Source organism: Pelodiscus sinensis, chromosome 19, assembly GCF_052426305.1.
Source record: "Pelodiscus sinensis isolate ZL-2025 chromosome 19, ASM5242630v1, whole genome shotgun sequence".
In the NCBI taxonomy this organism is placed as follows: Eukaryota; Metazoa; Chordata; order Testudines; family Trionychidae; genus Pelodiscus; species Pelodiscus sinensis.
In genome coordinates this window covers 27,899,596-27,917,753 of record NC_143070.1, presented here as the reverse complement: position 1 = coordinate 27,917,753, position 18,158 = coordinate 27,899,596, and the positions used below count along the sequence as shown (strand labels likewise).

At 53.7% G+C, this 18,158-nt stretch overlaps 7 non-coding genes across 7 annotated transcripts; 5 read left to right on the top strand and 2 right to left on the bottom strand.

The window, feature by feature from the left end:
- The first annotated feature begins 1,354 nt into the window (after positions 1 to 1,354).
- TRNAR-CCU (transfer RNA arginine (anticodon CCU)) lies at positions 1,355 to 1,433 on the top strand. Its single transcript has one exon. It is a non-coding gene; the product is annotated as a tRNA-Arg (tRNA).
- Positions 1,434 to 3,874: 2,441 nt separating this feature from the next.
- TRNAG-UCC (transfer RNA glycine (anticodon UCC)) lies at positions 3,875 to 3,946 on the bottom strand. The gene has a single exon. It is a non-coding gene; the product is annotated as a tRNA-Gly (tRNA).
- Positions 3,947 to 5,631: 1,685 nt separating this feature from the next.
- On the top strand, positions 5,632 to 5,713 carry TRNAS-AGA (transfer RNA serine (anticodon AGA)). The gene has a single exon. It is a non-coding gene; the product is annotated as a tRNA-Ser (tRNA).
- A 1,650-nt stretch (positions 5,714 to 7,363) lies between these two features.
- TRNAE-UUC (transfer RNA glutamic acid (anticodon UUC)) lies at positions 7,364 to 7,435 on the bottom strand. Its single transcript has one exon. It is a non-coding gene; the product is annotated as a tRNA-Glu (tRNA).
- A 500-nt stretch (positions 7,436 to 7,935) lies between these two features.
- Positions 7,936 to 8,009, top strand: TRNAM-CAU (transfer RNA methionine (anticodon CAU)). Its single transcript has one exon. It is a non-coding gene; the product is annotated as a tRNA-Met (tRNA).
- Positions 8,010 to 11,575: 3,566 nt separating this feature from the next.
- On the top strand, positions 11,576 to 11,650 carry TRNAT-UGU (transfer RNA threonine (anticodon UGU)). Its single transcript has one exon. It is a non-coding gene; the product is annotated as a tRNA-Thr (tRNA).
- A 5,611-nt stretch (positions 11,651 to 17,261) lies between these two features.
- On the top strand, positions 17,262 to 17,334 carry TRNAR-CCU (transfer RNA arginine (anticodon CCU)). Its single transcript has one exon. It is a non-coding gene; the product is annotated as a tRNA-Arg (tRNA).
- Positions 17,335 to 18,158: the final 824 nt, after the last annotated feature.

Sequence of the window (18,158 nt, the reverse complement as noted above, 5' to 3'; positions counted from 1 at the left end):
TTCACTGCAGCTGTTCTTGCCCAAAATCTTGCAGAGCGTCTACATTGCAGACACGTTTTTGCTCAAGTAAATTTATAGTTCAGCATCAGACAACAGGGCTTCTTGTTCAAGAATTATTCCTCTCCCCACGAGGAATAAGCCCTCTTGCGCAATCACTCATCTACAAGGAGGCAGTGTGGATGGGCAACAGGGGTTTCTTGCTCAAGAAAGCCCTGTGGCTAAAATGCCCATCAGAGATTTCTTGGAAGGAGAGTGTCCACGCTACCATGGGCTCTCTTGCATAAAAGTACTTTTCTTGTACAAAAGCACATGGCAGTGTGGACGCACTGTTACACAAGACCTTTTGCACAAGAACTCTTGCACAAAACAGTTCTTGAGCAAGAAGCCTGCAGGGCAGATGTAGCTAGGGGGTGTTTGGGTTTGTTACCAGCATTGAGCTTTGTACCACAGCCCAGGGAACATTGTGAAAAGGCAAAACCTTCCAGCCCTGGGTGACCCCGGCCAGCCAGGAAGTGGCACAAAGGTTCCCTGAAGCACTGACATTAGCTATTTGAAACAAACCCCCGCACCTGAGAGGTAGTTAAGGCAATGGACTGTTCAAATCCCATTCTCACAATGTGTTTGCAGCCCTCTCTCTAGCCTCTCCCAGAGGTTCAGTGCCAGCCCCTCCTGTACCCCTGCCTGCCCCAGCCCCTCCCACTGCAGCCTGGGGAAAGGGGAAATCTCCACAGAGACACTCCCAGCTGGGACCCTCAATCCCTTCTGCCCTCAGGGGGAAACCTCACAAAGGAGATTCCAGGCAGCCAGGCCATGGGGGTCTCTGAGATGCCCCGGCCCTGCAGCCTGTCCCACCTGGCTGTTGCCATGGTCCCTCTGTGAGGTCACTGCCTCCCAACCAATGAGCTGAGGTGCTGCACAAGGCCCTTGTGATGTCACTGCTGCCCCTGGCCAGCCCCTTGGCATGTGTGAGCTGCTCTCCCTGCCCCCGTCACTCAGAGCTGGTTCTGGGGCTCACACAGGGAACATCAGAGGCTGCTCAGGGGGCCACATTGCTAGGCCAGGGGCCCTCCTGTGGGGCTCTGAGTGTTGCTGTCCCTGCTGTACAGACAGGGCCATAGAGCCTCAGGAGGCTGCAGCGGTGGGAGACACGTCCCTGGTTTTGGGAAGGAGACGAGATGTCAAGGCCCATGACTCAGAGCCAGCTACAGATACCCATGGAAAGCTGATTTTCAGAGGGGTGTGATCAGCCCTTCCTGTGTATCTGGCTTCTTCTAAGGGGATTAATCAGGAGCTAAAAGTTAAAGAAGGAACATTTAGAAGGGTGAATTTCTTTCCCTGACAGCATTTTCTGTTTGCCCCAGTGGCCTAATGGAGAAGGCACTGGCTTCCTAAGCCAGTGATTGTGGGTTCAAGTCCCACCTGGGCTGATAGCTTCCTTTCACTGACAAGGAGTTTACACCCTTTTGCTCTCAGAAAGGACGCTCCATAGTTGTCTCCCTCCCAGCAGAAGTTGTTCAGACCCCTCACTAGCCAATGCTGGTGTTAGGTGCAAATCTGAGTGCTGAAAGCCCAAGTATTCAAAGTCAGAACAAAGGGGCGCATTTTGCTCTAGAAGGTCCAGAAGTGACAGCTAGAGGGAGGTGGCTGTAGCAGAGCAGGGTCTGTCGGGAGACAAAGCGGAGCAGGAGGATGAAAAGGCCCATGAGAGGCAGAGACTCCAGAGCAAGGCGGGGGGGGGGGGGGCTAGATATTTGGTCTGGCAAAGTGACAGAAAATCCCCAGGCCCCGAGCATGGTGTGGGCGAGGCCCATAGGGCAGTTTGCCTGGTGGGGTGGAGAAGCTGGGGTGCTCTGGGAGTGGATAAGGTCCCTGGCTGTGCTGCGCCGCCTGCCGTGTGTGTGACTCAAACTGTCCCTCGTTCCCTTTTGTGTGTCTGTTACAGTTCCAGTGTCTTTCCTCAGGCACGTTCATCCGGCAAAGACCCCACCAAGGATCTTGTATCTTCCTTTGTGCAGCTCAGCCGCAGACACTGCCAGGGCTGGAAGGAAATTGCTGCACTTTGGGAGTCAAAGGTGTTGTCTGGGACCATAGAGTAGAGCAATTACACCTATCTGACCAAGGAAGACAGCATGGCTTAGGTGCCTAAAGCACCTACCTTGTAAACAGACAAACCAGGATTCAACTCCCAGTGGTGCCTTATTACAGCCTTTGCTCACATTTTCCTATATGTTTCTGGGACACAGGAGAGGCCTCCCCTGGCCACCCATGGAACTGCTGGTTCAGGAAAGGCTGATTGGGGAGGAGTGTTGGGAAGAAGAAAACCATGGATGAGAAGCACCTGATGCCCACAGACCCTCACTCTCCATGGCTGCAGGAGCTGTAGAGGTTGCACCTCAGGATCTCTGAGCACGGACACCCCCAGGGAATCACAAGGGCATGTGGCGCTGGCTCTCCTGTCCCAACAATTGCAGTCAGAGCCCTGCCTTGCCAGTGCCAGTCATGGCAGCCTCTGCACCTGCTCCAGGCTTGTGGTTTCCTTCTTCCCAATGCTCCTCCTCAATCAGCCTTTTCCTGAACCAGCAGTTCCATGGGTGGCCAGGGGAGGCCTCTTCTGTGTCCCAGAAACACATAGGAAAATGTGAGCAAAGGCTGTAATAAGGCACCACTGGAAGTTGAACCCAGGTTTGTCTGGGGTTGTGGTTGCTGCTGATAGGGAAGGACCTGGGAGGCAAGGTGCTGACAGCAAGAGATTCCAGCTGCCTCTTTGCCCTGGGTCTCAGTGCGCCATGCCAGCCGCCAGCCACCTTGACCAAACCTCAAACCACCTGGACGAGCCAGCCCACATCACAGTGAGTCGCTAGTGGCCCTGTCAGAGAAGAGCCATTGGCAGCTGCAGAGACAGGTTTCAGCTGCTGGAGGCGCCTTTCTGAAAGGGCCATTTGTGAGCTGTGTTGTGGTTTTCTGGCTAGCTCAGTTGGTTAGAGCATGGTGCTGATAATGCCAAAGTCATGCGTTCAAGCCCTATGCTGGCCACAGAGTTGTTTGCTGTGGTGACTGTTCTACCTCCCTTTAGCTGCCTGCTATGGACAGGGAAGCAGAAACAGGCAAGAGGCTGAGGCTTTTCAGGAAACAGGCCAGAGAGTTGGTAGGAGGAGGCTGCAATCTGCACAGACCCAGTGGCTAAAAGGCCCTTGGCCTGGCCTGCTTTCTCCAATAGCAGGGAAAACTCTTCTCTTCCCTCTATTGTGGGGCTACTCATCGGCCTGCTGGCTCAGCTGTTTAGCGCTTGATGCTAATAATGCCCATGTCACGGGTACAAGCCCCATGCAGACCCCACAACAGCCAAATTAGTTTTGTTTTGGCTGCAACCCCCAAAAAGCGGTGAGAGGGAGCCCTTGGCTGTGGGACCCACTTGTGCCTGTTGCTCAGGGTTAAATAAGATCTCCCCCAGGAGGCTGCCTGTTCCCTTCCCACCTTGCATTGGCTGGGAATCAAATCAAGCAAGGGGCAGCAAACGCCAGGCACTGTCATTGTCTGGGACACAGATACAGACCCTCTTGGAGCTGTGGTCCCAGGAGGAGTCTCTGCAGGCCCTGCAGTCCATGCGGAGGAATGTGGACATTTTTAGGCAAATGGCCGATTGTCTTGCAAAGAAAGGTCACCTCCCTCCTACCCCCGCATCCTAGACCAAGTCAGAGCCAAGGTCAAGGAATCGCAGCAGAGGTATGTGAGGGAGGAACTGCATTACTGTGCATTCCCTGGGAGAGAATGAAGAGGGGTGAGAGGCAGCCCTCAGCTGCAGGACCCATTTGTGCCTGTTTTTCAGGGTTCAAGTAAAACCTCAGTAAGAAGATTTGATGCACCCTCTTCACATTGCATTGGCTGGGAATTGAACCAAGGTCAACTGCTTGGAAGGCAGCTATGCTCACCACTATACCACCAATGCCTGCCTGCAAATTTGCTGGGAAAATTAGTGAGGAAATCCTACATCTGCCATGAGGTTAGCCAGAGGCGAGAGGGTGCCTGTGTGGTTTGGGTAAAGCAGAACTTCTTGGCCATTAGGCACAGACTAGAAGTGGTGATGCTGGGGGAGTGGCTGCCCTGCACTCTCCATGGTGTGAGGAGCCGGGCGGGAGAGGAGTCCCAGAGGTTGTTGGGTGGGAGAGTAGAGTTTATCAGACTTTGGGCTAAGCTCTAGAGCAGCAAAGGGAGAGGTGGGGAAGTGACTTCTGGATACTCTGTGTGGCCCAGGGATGCGGATCAAGAGCCGTCCTTGTGTTTTTTGCCGTAAAGTGTTGTTTCTGGGTCCTTTGCCTAAGATCGAGCACGTCTGCCTTCCGGAGAGCCATGTCACAGGCACAAGCCCCCAGAGACCCCTCCAGGGACACATCACAGGACCAAGCACGGGGCAGAAACACTGGACACTGTCAGTGTCTGGGCCAGAGATAAAGACCCTCTTGGAGCTGTGATCCGATGGGGAGTCTCTGCAGGCCCGGCAGTCCAGGGGGAGGAATGCAACATTTATAAACATAAAAACATAAGAATGGCCGTACTGGGTCAGATCTAAGGTCCATCTAGCCCAGTGTCCTGTCTGCCGACAGTGGCCAGCACCAGGTGCCCCGGAGGGGGTGGACTGAAGACAACGATCAAGCGGTTTGTCTCCTGCCATCCTTCTCCAGCCTCTGACAAACAGAGGCCAAGGACACCATTTTATCCCCTGGCTAATAGCTTTTATGGACCTAACCTCCATGAAATTATCTAACATATGGCCCAATGGCTGATGGCCTTGCAGAGAAAGGTCATTCCCCCCTCCTGCATCCTGGACCAAGTCAGACCCAAGGTCAACGAATTGCGGGAGGGGTGTGTGAGGGCCCGTGAGGGCAGGTCCCGCTCTGGGGAAGCACCGCAGCACTGTGCATACTGTGAGGAACTGGACCAAATCCTGGGGTGTGGGGAGCCCCTGTCTCCAGGGAGAGTTGTGGAGTCTGGGATGGAGACACCTGGGAAGCAGCAGCTGCAGCTTCAGGATGACAACGCTGATGACCTGCAGATCCAGGGGATGCAGGAGGACTCCCAAACGTCTTCAGGCAGCGGGGAGGGAACATCAGGTGAGTGCTTGGAGGTTGCAACACCCAGGACATGTCGACACTTGCAGTCTCCTTCAGGAGAGGGATGCAAATGGAGACATTCAAAATTGTAAATGAAACCGGGATTTAAATATCCCGCGCTCTATTTGCATAATCGTGTCCGGGTGCTGTTTCAAAATACTTTATTATGAAATAAAAAACACCATTTAGATGCAGTTATTTGGGGAGAAAACCCTTCTTCCGAAATAACCCTTAAACACTCCCCTCTGGTCTGGGCTCTAACTCGCTGGGTGACCTTGGCCCATTCAGTGAACCTCTCCCTGTCTCCATGGCGCTGTCTGTACAGCAGGGACAGCAACACTCACAGGCCCCACAGGAGGGGGCTGGTTTAATGCTTCACCCCAGGGCCCAGCAATGAGCCCTCAAGCTTGCCCTGTTCTGGAGCCATTTTTGCTGTGTGAATTCTGTGGGGCGGGTGAGGTCAGGCCTGGGCACTGGGATTATTTACCACTGTCCCTGATCCTGGGGCACTGCTGACTTCACAGCTGTGGTGGCTGAGTGGTTAAGGCGTTGGACTAGAAATCCAATAGGGTTTCCCTGCGCAGGTTCAAATCCTGCTCACAGCGAGGCCTGTGTTTTGGCCACGCCCTAACCAGGGCAACAAGCTGCACAACCCCTGAGCCACTCTCCCCGTCCCCAGTCAATCCCTTTCTGTGCCTTCCGAGAGAGACACAGAGCATGGTGCCTCCTTATGGGTCCCTGGGCTCTAGGGAAATGCTCAGCTCCTGCAGCCTCTGCCCATGGCTCAGCCCTACCCCTGGGGGCTGCCCTGCTCCAGTGTGTGATAGGAGTTGAGTGAGAGGATGGAGCGTCTGGGCCTGCCCCCAAAGGTCCATCCATGAAGGGCAGAAATGTTGGGGATATGATGTGGGTCACTCCTCCCGAGGCGCACAGCCTCCCCCCCCCCCCCCCACGCTGTGTTGGGAGCAAAGGGTCTAGAGAAGTATTGGGGGAGGGGTCTTGTTCCCTGCCCTTGCTCTGCCTTGGGCAAAGAATTAGTAACAGAATATTTGTCCAAGTTTATGTACAGAAAAAAACTGACAAGCATGTTTCTGTGGGGTGGTGGTGATCGTGTTTGCTTAATGTGCAAAAGGCTCCTGGTTCAAAGCCAAGCAAAAAGTGGGAACAGGGGGTTCTGCTCCTATTTGTGGCTCCCCAGGTAAACACAGCCCCTGCTGCTTGGGATAAACCCAACTTTCAGGTTGAGTAAAGCAAGGAACAGCAGGAGCCCTGTCCTAGAAAGGGAGGGGCCAGTGTGTGTGAGTGCATGGCCCAGACAGACAGCCCCAGGGTGCAAGGGCAGAGCTGCTGGACATCTCTAGTGGCCCTGAGGGGAGGAGACATGGGTGCTAGCAACATGCTCATGTGGTGCCATGTTCCAGCACTGCCAACAGGGAGTGTTTTTTGTGGTGTCACCTGATTCCCCCCAAATGTAGCCCTTGTACCTGCCCTGTGGCAGGATAGAGACCCAGCAGCTCATCTCCCCTTTTCTCCTGCAGTGCAGGTTGTGATAACAGCTCTAAGCAAAATCATCAACTTGAAGCAATTAGCCCCTATTAGAGAATACCAAAGCCTGGAATTGAACCAGGGACCTTTAGTGTAACACTCTCCCCACTGAGCTACTTTGGCTGTGATAAGAGTCTTGTGTGGTCTGTAATTCTCTGTCCGGGATGTTTGGTAGCCGGGCCACATGTCGCCCTGCCCAGGAAGGCGAGACTGGCCTGTCCACAGCGCCCCTCCCCCACAGCCCAGGGCCAAGGTTCCCTCTAAGCCAGGCCTGGGCAATACAGGCCAGCGGGCTGGATCCAGCCCATGAAGCCACCCAACATGGCAGCAAGAAGCCTCAGGCAGATTCCCTGCTCGCCCTGCCCCCACGCACAGCTGAGAGAAGGGGCTGCTGGGCCCTTTGTGTCTCTCAGCTGCAGAGGAAAAGGCTTCAGGCCTGGTCCCTGCTCCAGGCTTGTTTGTGGCCAATGGGAGCTGCCTGCTTGAAGCCCTGGCCAGTCCCCACAAGCTCTTATTCACCCAGGGGTATGACCTGTACCCCCTGCGCAGGGAAGGGGCTGCCTGAGAAATGTGCTTGGCTGCTGGGAGTGTCTCCCAGTCAGAGCCTGCCTCTGGCACCCCAGCCCCTCCCCTCCCTCAGCCCACTGGCCCTCCCTGTGATGGAAAAGGACAAAGACTTGGCAGATTTCATTAATACAGATAAGGGTGGTATCCCTGACTGGGAATTGAACCCAGGTTTCAGCAGTGAAAGTGCTGATTCCTAACCACTAGACCATCAGGGACACATGACGATGCCTTTTTGCTCACCTACACTAGCCTGTCACAGGCCACTTTCTGTCCCCTTCAGGATGAGGCTCCATTTTCCATTGCCCAGAGGGGACAAGAACAGAAACCAAACAGAACATCAGAACAGCCAGACTGGGCCATGTCAGTTGCCCAACTAGCCCAGGATCCTGTGTCACAACAGCAGCCAATTCCATTGCCCAGTGGGAATCCTCAGGACAGACAATTGTTAAGTGACCCCTCCTGTCGCCCATTCCCAGCTTCTGGAATACACCAGCTAGGGACACCTGCCCTGTCCATCCTGGTTAAATGCCATTGATTGACCTTCCCTGCATTAACTTATCCAGTTCTGTTTTAGATCAAATGTCTTGGGCTGCGCAGGCCCTGAGTCATGGCAAGAGCTGGAGGGGAATGGGGAACGGCTGCACTTTGGAATGGGAAGGGGGGGGGGGGGTCTGGCACCATAAAGTAGAACAGTTTCAAAAGGCTGTTCAAGGAGGGCACCATGGCTTAGCTTGCTAAAGCACCTGTCTCATAAACAGGAGATCCTGGGTTCAACTCCCAGTGGTGCCTTATTGTAGCCTTTGCTCACATTTACTTATGCCCTTCTGGGACACAGAAGAGGTCTCTCCTGGCCACCCATGGAATTGCTGGTTCAGGAAAAGGCTGAGTGGGGAGGAGTGTTTGGAAGAAGGAAACAACAAGTGAGAAGAACCTGATGCCCACAGACCCTGACTCTCTATGGCTGCAGGAGCTGCAGTGGTTGCTCCCTCAGGATCTCTAGGCCCTGACCTGACCCCCTGAGGGAATCACAAGGGTGTGTGGTGCTGGCTCTCCTGTCCCAGCAATTGCAGTCAGAGCCCTGCCTTGCCAGTGCCAGCAGATTCTGCAGGGGCTCCAGGATTGTGGTTTCCTTCTTCCCAATACCCATCTCAAATCAGCCTTTTCCTGAACCAGCAGTTCCATGGGTGGCCAGGGGAGGCCTCTTCTGTGTCCCAGAAGGGCATAAGTAAATGTGAGCAAAGGTTACAACAAGACACCACTGTGACTTGAACCCAGGATCTCCTGTTTATGAGGCAGGTAGTTTAGCCAAATAAACCATGGTGCCCTCCTCCAAAGCATCTTTAAAATGGCTCTTTATGTTTCCAGACAACATTTTAACTCCCAAAGTGCAGCCGTTCCCCACTTCCCTCCAGCCATTGAGCCCAGGCGGTGTCTGACCCCTGGGCATAGAAAGCTGCAGCTCCGTGGGCAGGGGTCTTTGGCTTCCTTGCCAATGGGATGCTGTTACAGGAAGGGCTGCTCAGCAGGGACGGGGTTCACCTGTCGAGGAAGGGAAGAGTATTTGGGTGCAGACTGGCTAACCTAGTGAGGAGGCTTTAAACTAGGTTTGATGGAGGCAGGTGCCCAAAGCCCAGAGGTAAGTGAACAACATGGACACCTGGGAGATGGGCCAGAAATGGGAGAGAGCAGGGGCTGTAACTGCAGAGATAAAGGAGGGATGCAGGACCACTGGGAAGCAAAATCTAATCTGTGTCTTAGATGCTGGTACAGACACACAGGACTATGGGTAATAAGCAGGAAGAAGTTGGTATCACAGGGATGTGATAATACACTTTATTGGTATATTGGCACAGAAGGGTTCATCTTGCTCAGGAAGGACTGGCAGGGAAAAAGGGAGGACGAGTTTCCTTCGATATGAAACATGCGAACACTTGGCCTGAGGCGGAGATGGACACAGTAGACAGACTTGTCAGGAGTCTCTGGGTGAGGTTAAAGGGGTAAAACCCCAGGGTGATGTCACACTAGGCATCTATTCCAGACACCTCTCCAGGCAGAAGAGGTGCCTGAGGCTTTTTAAACAATTAACAAAATCATCCAAAGTGCAGCTGGTTTCACACACACTCAGCCTCACCCACAGCTGGGAGGCAGTTTGCAGGGAGCTGAAAAGAAACAGAAGAGGGGAAACTGGAGCCTGGCAGAACCAAATCTTGGGATTCTTCTGTGTCCAGATGTGCTAAGCAGCTGGCAGCCAAGCTCTCAGGTGAATCCTCTCCAATGGGTGTTACAGGCTGGACTTTGCCTGCCTGACTTTTAGCCAGGGAACTGCTCCCTGTGAGGTAAATGCAAAACCTCTGCACTGCAGAAACCAGCCCATTGCCTTTTGGAAGAGGGAAGGAGCCCCTGGGAGCACTTAGCCCCTGGCTGGCTCTGCCTGTGAAAAACAGGAAGGAGCAAACATCTATGACTGGAGAATGTGGGTATCCATCCCACTGCCTCTCGCATGCAAAGCGAGTGCTCTACCACTTGAGCTAATTCCCCTGCCTGTGAACAGTTTTCCTGTCCCATCCACCTTGTTCCAGAGCCCACAATGTCACTTGTGATAAAACCTCATATAAAAGTCAGCAAATCTCCAGAGAAGTTGTGGTTCCCTTTACAAGACTCTGCACAGCTCAGTTCCAATCAGCCGGTCTTCCCTAGAGCCCGGAACATCGACTGCGGCAGCGTCGCTCTTACGCCCAGTGTAGACACGGCCTTAGAGTGTCACAAACCAGCCCCGGACACATTCCTGGCTAGGACCAGTCACAGTCTGGGCTCAGTGAGGGTCCGTCCTACCTGAGACGTGTGTGACACAAAAGCCTCCTGTTCCCTGCCCAGTTCCTAACACTGGCTGCAGACCCAGCGATATTTGGTGCCTTGGCTGCTGTCCCTGCTGGCAGGGAGCTGTCCCGCACCTGCAGTTCATCCACCTCCCGGAGAGGCAGCAGCTCTGTGAGGGGGAGAAGCACTGTGCAGTCAGGGAGGAGGGATGTTTAAGCCAGGGCATTTCCCTGCATGTGTAAAAACCATCACTGCCGGCCCAGGTCTGGGCCAGTGCGCTGGCATCCCTCATGTCCGGAGCATCTGAGCATCTGCCAGGGAAAAACTGAAACTGCATCAGGAGATAAGGGGTCAGAGTCCCCGCTGGCAGGAGCTATAGGGAATGGACTACCTCTACTTCTCCCCACCAGGAAATACTGGACCAGGAGTCCTCCTCCCCCTGAGGAGCTATGGGGCCAGAGAACCCTCCACCCCCCAGCAGGAGTCAATGGGTGCCATGGGGGCTCACACTAGCCCCCCTCCCACTGCTCTAGAGTCTCTGCCTCTCATGGGCCTTCTCATCCTCAGGCTCCGCTTTGTCTCCAGACAGACCCTGCTCCGCTACAGCCACCTCCCTCTGGCTGTCACTGCTGTCTCAGGGAGCCAAGGAAGGTAAATTATTTGTCAATGAGAGAGAACTGTCATCCCAGGTGAGACTTGACCCCACAATCCCCAGCTTAGAAGGCCAGTAACTTGTCCATTAGGCCACCGGGACACAGAAAGCACTGCCAGAGACAGAAATTCACCCTCCTAAATGTCCCTTCTTCAACTTTTAGCTCCTGATTAAGCCCCTTTGAAGAAGCCAGATACACAGGAAGGGCTGATCACACCCCTCTGAAAATCAGCTTTCCATGGGTATCTGTAGCTGGCTCCGAGTCATGGGCCTTGACGTCTCGTCTCCCTCCTGAAACCAGGGAAGTGTCTCCCACCACTGCCCTTCCACTGCTTATTGTCAGGAACCCTCGTGCCACTTGGCAGGAAAATCCAGTTCTGACCAGTCTCTGAGTGGCCAGTGCCTGAGGGGATCCAACATGGATCCCTAGGTCACAGGTCACAGGCACCATTTAGTGGCCCCAGTTACTGACCTAAACACCATCATAACACTACGGCTATGTTTAACCACTTGGCCATCATTACTGTGGGAAAACCTTCGCCTGTATTTATATGTGAACAAAAAAATTGTTACTTGCTCTTTGGCCAACTCAGATTGATACAGGGCAAAGGAATTCTCTCTTAATTCTGTGCCCTCAGGAAGGGACCAACCTAAAGGAGGCTGGGCCACCACCTGGGGTCTCCAACCCAAACTGTGAGACCCAAGGGCTTACAATCCAGACGATTAGTGTTTGCTGCACTTTTCCCTCCCCAGAGCAATGCTAAATCTCAAGGCCAACTCTACAGTCCCAGCAGCTGGGGGAGATGTGCATGTTGGCTGCACTTTGGGAGTCAAAGGTGTTGTCTGGGACCATAGAATAGACCAGTTTTAGGTACTGGCTTACAGAGGGCACCATGGCTTAGCTGGCTAAAGCACCTGTTTTGTAAACAGGAGATCCTGGGTTCAACTCCCAGTGTGGCCTTTGTTCACATTTTCCTGTGTGCTTCTGGGACACAGAAGAGGCCTCCCCTGGCCACCCATGGAACTACTGGTTCAGGAAAAGGCTGATTGGGGAGGCTCGTTAGGGAGTAGGAAACCAGAATCCTGGAGCAGGTGCAGAAGTTACTGGCACAGGCCACGCAGGGCTCTGACTCTCACTGTAAGTCCCTGGGTACCACACACTGGCCAGTGAGTCCTGTTCCATGGTCGTCCCAGTGCTCTGGGTGCGAGAGAAGTGCCTGTAACTCCCTGCTGGGAGCGTAGGCCTGGCCCTGCCCTGCCTGGTGGGGGAGGGGACAAAAACAGGCTGGTTGACAGGGGCTCTGACACTCCAGCATCGGGTTCGTTCAGCCCATCAGACGGATTCAGACCAAGCCGGTCGGAGCCTCTCACACTCGCCAAGGGGGATTCTGCACTTGCTGCCTTGGGAGCCAGGGTCACATTGCAGAGCTCCCCCAGGGATGTCCCACGGCACCACCAGCCCAGCCCCAGCCGCTCTCCCTGCCCTCAGCAACGTGGCTGCGTTTTATCCTTCCCCTTCAGTGACAACTGCCCATTCCCCACCAGCCCCAGACCCTGTGGGACCCACTCCCTTCCCCAGGAGCAGTGAGCGCCAGCACAGCTCCCTGCTGAGGCTGCGGCTGTGGGAACAAGCCCCTGGCTTTGGGAGGGAGATGAGATGTCAAGGTGCTGAGTTTCGCACTTTGGGGGCAGCTGGAGGTGCCTCCTGAGAGCTGGTTTTCAGAGGGGTGTGATCAGCCCCCCCTGTGTTTCTGGCTCCTTCTAACGGCTTGAATCTGGCACCTAAAAATTGAGGAATGTGCATTTGGAAGAGGGAATTTCTGTCTCTGTTATCTTTAGTGTGCCCCAGTAGCTTAATGGACAAAGCAATGGTTTCTTAAACCAGGGATTGTGGATTCAAGTCCCACCTGGGTTGACAGTTGTGATGTTTCCTGGTAGGTGTAGAGTCTCTTTGGCTTCCTCTTTGCCATGTTACCTGTGAGATGTTTCAACACTGGGCCAGTGTCCCCTGGAATTGCCATTTCCCCCAGACAGGACCCCTCAGGAGCAGACAGTGACACTGGTGTTAGGCGCAGACGGGAGGAGAGTGTTTCCTAAAAGCTGAGGTGTGCACAGTGAGGTCACTTGCAGAGATGCTGACGCTGGTGTCTCTGTATGCGCCTTGGCACCTGTTACCCATCGGTACCTGCCACGTCTCAACCCCCTGTCAGCACCCAGACAGAAGGCCAGTGCACATGGAGCCAGCGACCGTAGCGAGGGAGGCGGCTGCAGCACAATTCCAGGCCTGGGGCACATTGAACAACTGTTTGAAATATTTTTAAAACAAAAAATATGAAAAACTTTAGGCTCCATCTGCACTGCAGGCTTCTTGCCCAAGAACGGTTTTGGGCAAGAGTTCTTGTGCAAGAGCACATCCACAGTGCTGTGTGCTTTGGTACAGGAAGGCAGGGTAGCTCAGTTGTTTGAATGTTAGTTTGCTAAACCCAGGGTTATGAGCTCAATCCTTGAGGTAACCATTTAGGGATCTGGGGCAAATCTGTCAGGGATGGTTCTTGGAGCTTCCATGAGCACAAAGACAGAACTACCTGACCTCTCAAGGCTCCTTCCAGCTCTATGAGGTGGTTTATCTCCTTATAAAGAGCATGCATAGACACTCTCTTGTGCAAGAAAGCTCTAATGGCTATTTTAGCCATAGGGGTTTCTGGCGCAAAAAATCCCTCTTGCCTGTGCACACTGCCTTCTTGTGCAAGAGGGCTTATTCGTTATGGGGAGAGGAATAATTCTTGCACAAGAAGCCCTCTTTTCCAATGGTTTACTGCACATTTTCTTGTGCAAGAATGCACATGCAGGGTAAACACTCCGCTAGTTTTTGCACAGGAACGTCCAGTCTTGTGCAAAAAGCCACAGCAGAGACCATAGGTGTGCAGTGTGAAAAACCTCACAACAGCAAGTCCACCCCAGGAGGTCCCATGGAGATTTGAACATAGGTTGCAAGATTCAAAGTCCTGAGTGCTGCCCCTTACACCATGGGACCAATATGGCTCAGTGGGTGTGGGGACCTGGGATATTCAGTTTTCCAGCTGGCCTCTGCACTCCTGGCTTCCCTCCTGCTGCTTCCTCCCTCTGGCTACGACTACACGGCACATTGATTTTGGAATAAGCTGGTCTCGAATAGTGATTCCAAAATAGCTTATTTCAAACTAGCACGTCTACACTGCAGGGAAACCTCAGAATAGTCTGTGGCAGGCTCCTCAGTGTACACGAGCTACCTCGATTTAGAGCCCTGGGAAGAATAACTCAGACTGGCCCCGGGGAGAGGCTAGTTCAAACTAGCAGCAGTGGCGCATCTACACAGGCCTTATTTTGAAATAGCTAATTTGGAACAGGTGTTATTCTTCGTAGAATGAGGTTTGCAGAAGTCAGAATAAGCCGTCTGTTACTTCAGAATTATTTCAAACTAACGGAATTGCTGTGTAGACTCTTTATTCTCTCTTTGGTTCTACTAAAGCTGGACCCCAGGACTAGACTTTTTCTTTCTAAAACCCTGATGAAAAGTGAGAGCCAATTGCTCACAGGCTGAGAATGTGAGTTAAGGAAGGGCACCACCAAGCATGGGGCTTGAACCCATGACTCTGAGATTAAGAGTCTCATGCTCTACCAACTGAGCTAGCCAGGCTGTGTACAAAAAGTTTCCTACTATCCCATCTCAGGAGCCAAGTGTTCTCCACTGCCTGACTCAAGGCTCTTTCTTGCCCCTAATGTGGGGTTCTGGTCTGTGGAGAGGTTTGAACTCGAACCCCACTCCCGACACACCCACTTCTTTCCCCACAAGGAACGGCCCCATTTCCATCTCTCCAGGGACAGGAGAAGGGCTCTGGCCTGTTCTCTGCAAAATGCTCAGCCTGTTTCATTTTCTGCAGGAACGAGTGGAATCCATGCGCCCTGTTCCCCAGTGAGAGGTATGTGTCCTCTTCCCCCCTTTCCACAGACACAGCAGGCCAGGGGGCTATGAGCCTCCAGAGGCCCCTTCCTACTTGGCCTCCCACAAAGCTGGGGTGAAAAGCTGCTAGACCCCAGAGGTAGCAGGATTCACTCCCATCTTCTCCTGCCCGTGCTCTGGTACTGAGGGGCCGGCCTCTTTCCTGCTGCCCCAACTCTTATTCCCACAATGCACTTTGTGCAGGGGCCATTGGTCTTTCTGCCAAGGTGCGTGGCTGGGAGCCAGGACTCAGGACCCTTCCCCCAATCCCCCCTCTGACTTGCTCACACTGTCTGGCTGCCTCCAGCACGGGCTGAGCTCAGGGGTCAGGTGGGTGACCTGCCCTGCAGCTGTGATGGCATCAGGCCCTTCCCGCCGGCCTGCTCCGTCTGGAGATGGAGCTCCAGTGGCCTCAGACACCCAGCAAGAGGAACAAAACTCTCTCCGTTGAACCTCAGGGCATGGAAGCTGAAGCACCTGAACCTTGTAACAACCAGCTAAGTCTCAGTAGGTCCCACTCTGAGATTTGAACTCAGATTGCAGGACTCAGAGTCCTGAGTACCGCCCCTTACACCATAGGACCTATGGGGTGAAAGTGCAGTGGGCACCTCTCACTCTCAGCTCTCAGGCTGGCCTCTGCTCTCCTGGCTCCCTACAGCTGCTTCATCTCCCAGGACTCCCTGTAAGAAATGTGTCACTTTCACCCCTGGGAGCAGCTCAGCCATGCAAAGGGGCTGCTTGGGGCAGGACATTAGCCCTGGATGGCTGGGGTGGGTGTGGCAGTGACATCACAAGGGCCTTTTGCAGCCCCTCAGCTTATTGGCTAAAGGAGGTTGGGAGGTGGTGACCTCACAGAGAGTCCATGACAGTGGCCAGGTGGACCCCAGCCCTTCTGGGGCAGGCTATGGCAGAGGTTGCAGGATTCACTCCCGTCTTCTCCTGCCTGCACCCTGGTGCTGAGGGGCCGGCCCCTTTCCTGCTGCCCCAACTCTTATTCCCACAATGCATTTTGTGCAGGGGCCATTGGTCCTTCTGCCAAGGTGTGTGGTTGGGAGCCAGGACTCAGGACCCTTCCTAAAATATACAAATTCCCCGCCTTCCCTGGGGGCCAGGTGAGTGACTTGCCCTGCATATGTGACAGCATCAGATCCCTCCCACCCGTCTGCTCAGTGTGCAGACCAAGCCCAAGGGTAGCACCTGGGTTGTGTGTTACACAAAAGCCTCTTGTTCCCTGCTCAGTTCACAACATTGGCTGCTGATGCTAACTTTCATGGGGGTGTAGCTCAGTGGTAGAGTCTTTGACTGCAGATCAACTGGTCCTTGTCTCAACTCCAAGTGCCCCCTTGGAAAAAATTCCTTCTAGTGTAAACATTTTCCTTTCCAGTTCCATCACACTCTGGCTTTACATTGCTTGAGGTTCTTGACATTAATAAGAACCCTTAATGCAGAGCTACTCAACTTTGGGATCCCTGGCAGCCATAATCAAAGGCATTTAACCAGGATGGACAGGGCAGGTGTCCCTAGCTGGTGTATTCCAGAAGCTGGGAATGGGTGACGGGAGGGATCATTTAATAACTGTCTGTCCTGAGGATTCCCTCCGGACAATGAGATTGGCTGCTGTTGTGAGACAGGATCCTGAGCTAGCTGGACAACTGGCATGGCCCAGTCTGGCTGCTTTGATGTTCTGTTTGGTTTCTGTTCTTGTCCCCTCTGGGCAAGGGAGAAGTGACCCCTCATCCTGCGAAAGGCTAGTGCTGGTGAGCAAAGAAGCATGTATCCTGTGTCCTATATTGTATTATTGAGTAATAAACCTTTAGATGGTAGATGCTAAAGGATTGGCTCAGCGTGATTTGTGGGTAAGATCCAGAGGGTAAATTGACCAGGATTCTGGCTTAAAGGTGAGTTCAAGGGGAAACCTCACAAAGGAGATTCCAGGCAGCCAGGACATGGGGGTCTCTGAGGTTGCTCTGTGAGGTCACTGCTTCCCAGCCAATGAGCTGAGGTGCTGTAAAAGTTCCTAATGATGTCACTGCTGCCTTGCAGGCTCATGTCCTGTCCCTGGCCAGCCCCTTGGCATGTGTGAGCTGCTCCCCCTCTTCCCCCATCACTCAGGGCTGGTTCTGGGGCTCAAGCAGGGAACATCAGAGGCTGCTCAGGGGGCCACATTGCTAGGCCAGTGACCCTCCTGTGGGGCTGTGAGTGTTGCTGTCCCTGCTGTACAGACACGACCATAGAGTCTCAGGAGGCTGCAGTGGTGGGAGACACTTCCCTGGTTTCGGGAGGTAGATGAGATTTCAAGGCCCATGATTTGGAGCCAGCTACAGATACCCACGAGGAGCAATGGTAGTTCGAACTAGGAACGGGGTTCGAACGAGCGGGGATTTAAAAATGGCAGTGCCCCGCTTATGCAAATGAAATTCAAATCCCGGGCTTCATTTGCAATTGCGGTATGCCTACATTACCCCACTAGTTTGAACTAGTGGGGTAGTGTAGACATACCCTGGCTTCTTCAAAGGGGCTTCATTAGGAGCTAAAAACTGAAGAAGGGCCATTTAGAAGGGTGAATTTCTTTCCCTGGCAGAGTTTTCTGTGTGCCCCAGTGGCCTAATGGACAAGGCACTGGCCTCCTAAGCCAGGGATTGTGGGTTCAAGTCCCACCTGGGGTGACAGTTTCTCTCACTGATGAAGAGTTTACCCTCCTTTGGTCTCTGAAACAGTGAGCAAGGATGCTGCACAGTTGCTGTCTTCGTCACTGTTCCAGGAATAGAGTGAGTTTTGCCCTGGGCACCAATATTGAGGGTGTGTGCACCTGTTTGTGTGTGAGCCCCCCTGGCACCCATTGGCTCCTGCTGAGGAGGGGAAGGTCCCCTGGCCCCATAGCTCCTCCTGGGGAGGGCTGGAGGGACCCCTGGTCTGGTATTTCCTACTGGGGAGGGTTGGAGGGACCCCAAGCCCTATAGCGGGTCAGAGTCCCGCCTGGCAGGATACAGTTTCAGTTTTTCCCTGGTGGATGCTCCAGACATGAGGGATGCCAGCGCACTGGCCCAGGCCGGGCCGGCAGTCATGGTTTTTACGCATGCAGGGAAATTCCCCAGCTTCTCCCCCTCACAGAGCTGCTGCCTCTCCGGGAGGCGGATGAACTGCAGGTGCGGGACAGCTCCCTGCCAGCAGGGACAGCAGCCAAGGCACCAAATATGGCTGGGTCTGCAGCCAGTGTTGGGAACTGGCAGGGAACAGGAGGCTTTTGAGTCACACACGTCTCAGGTAGGACTGTGACTGGTCCAAGCAAGGAATGTGTCTTGGGGCTAGTTTAGTGACACCCCAAGGCCGTGTCTACACAATGGCTGTGTCTAGATTTCATCCCTTTTCTGTAAAAGGTGGGGGAATTAGCTCCAGTAGTACAGCGCTTGCTTTGCATGAGCGGGGCAGTGGGATTGACACCCACATTCTCCAGTGATAGATATTTGCTTTTTCCTTGTTTTACAGGCAG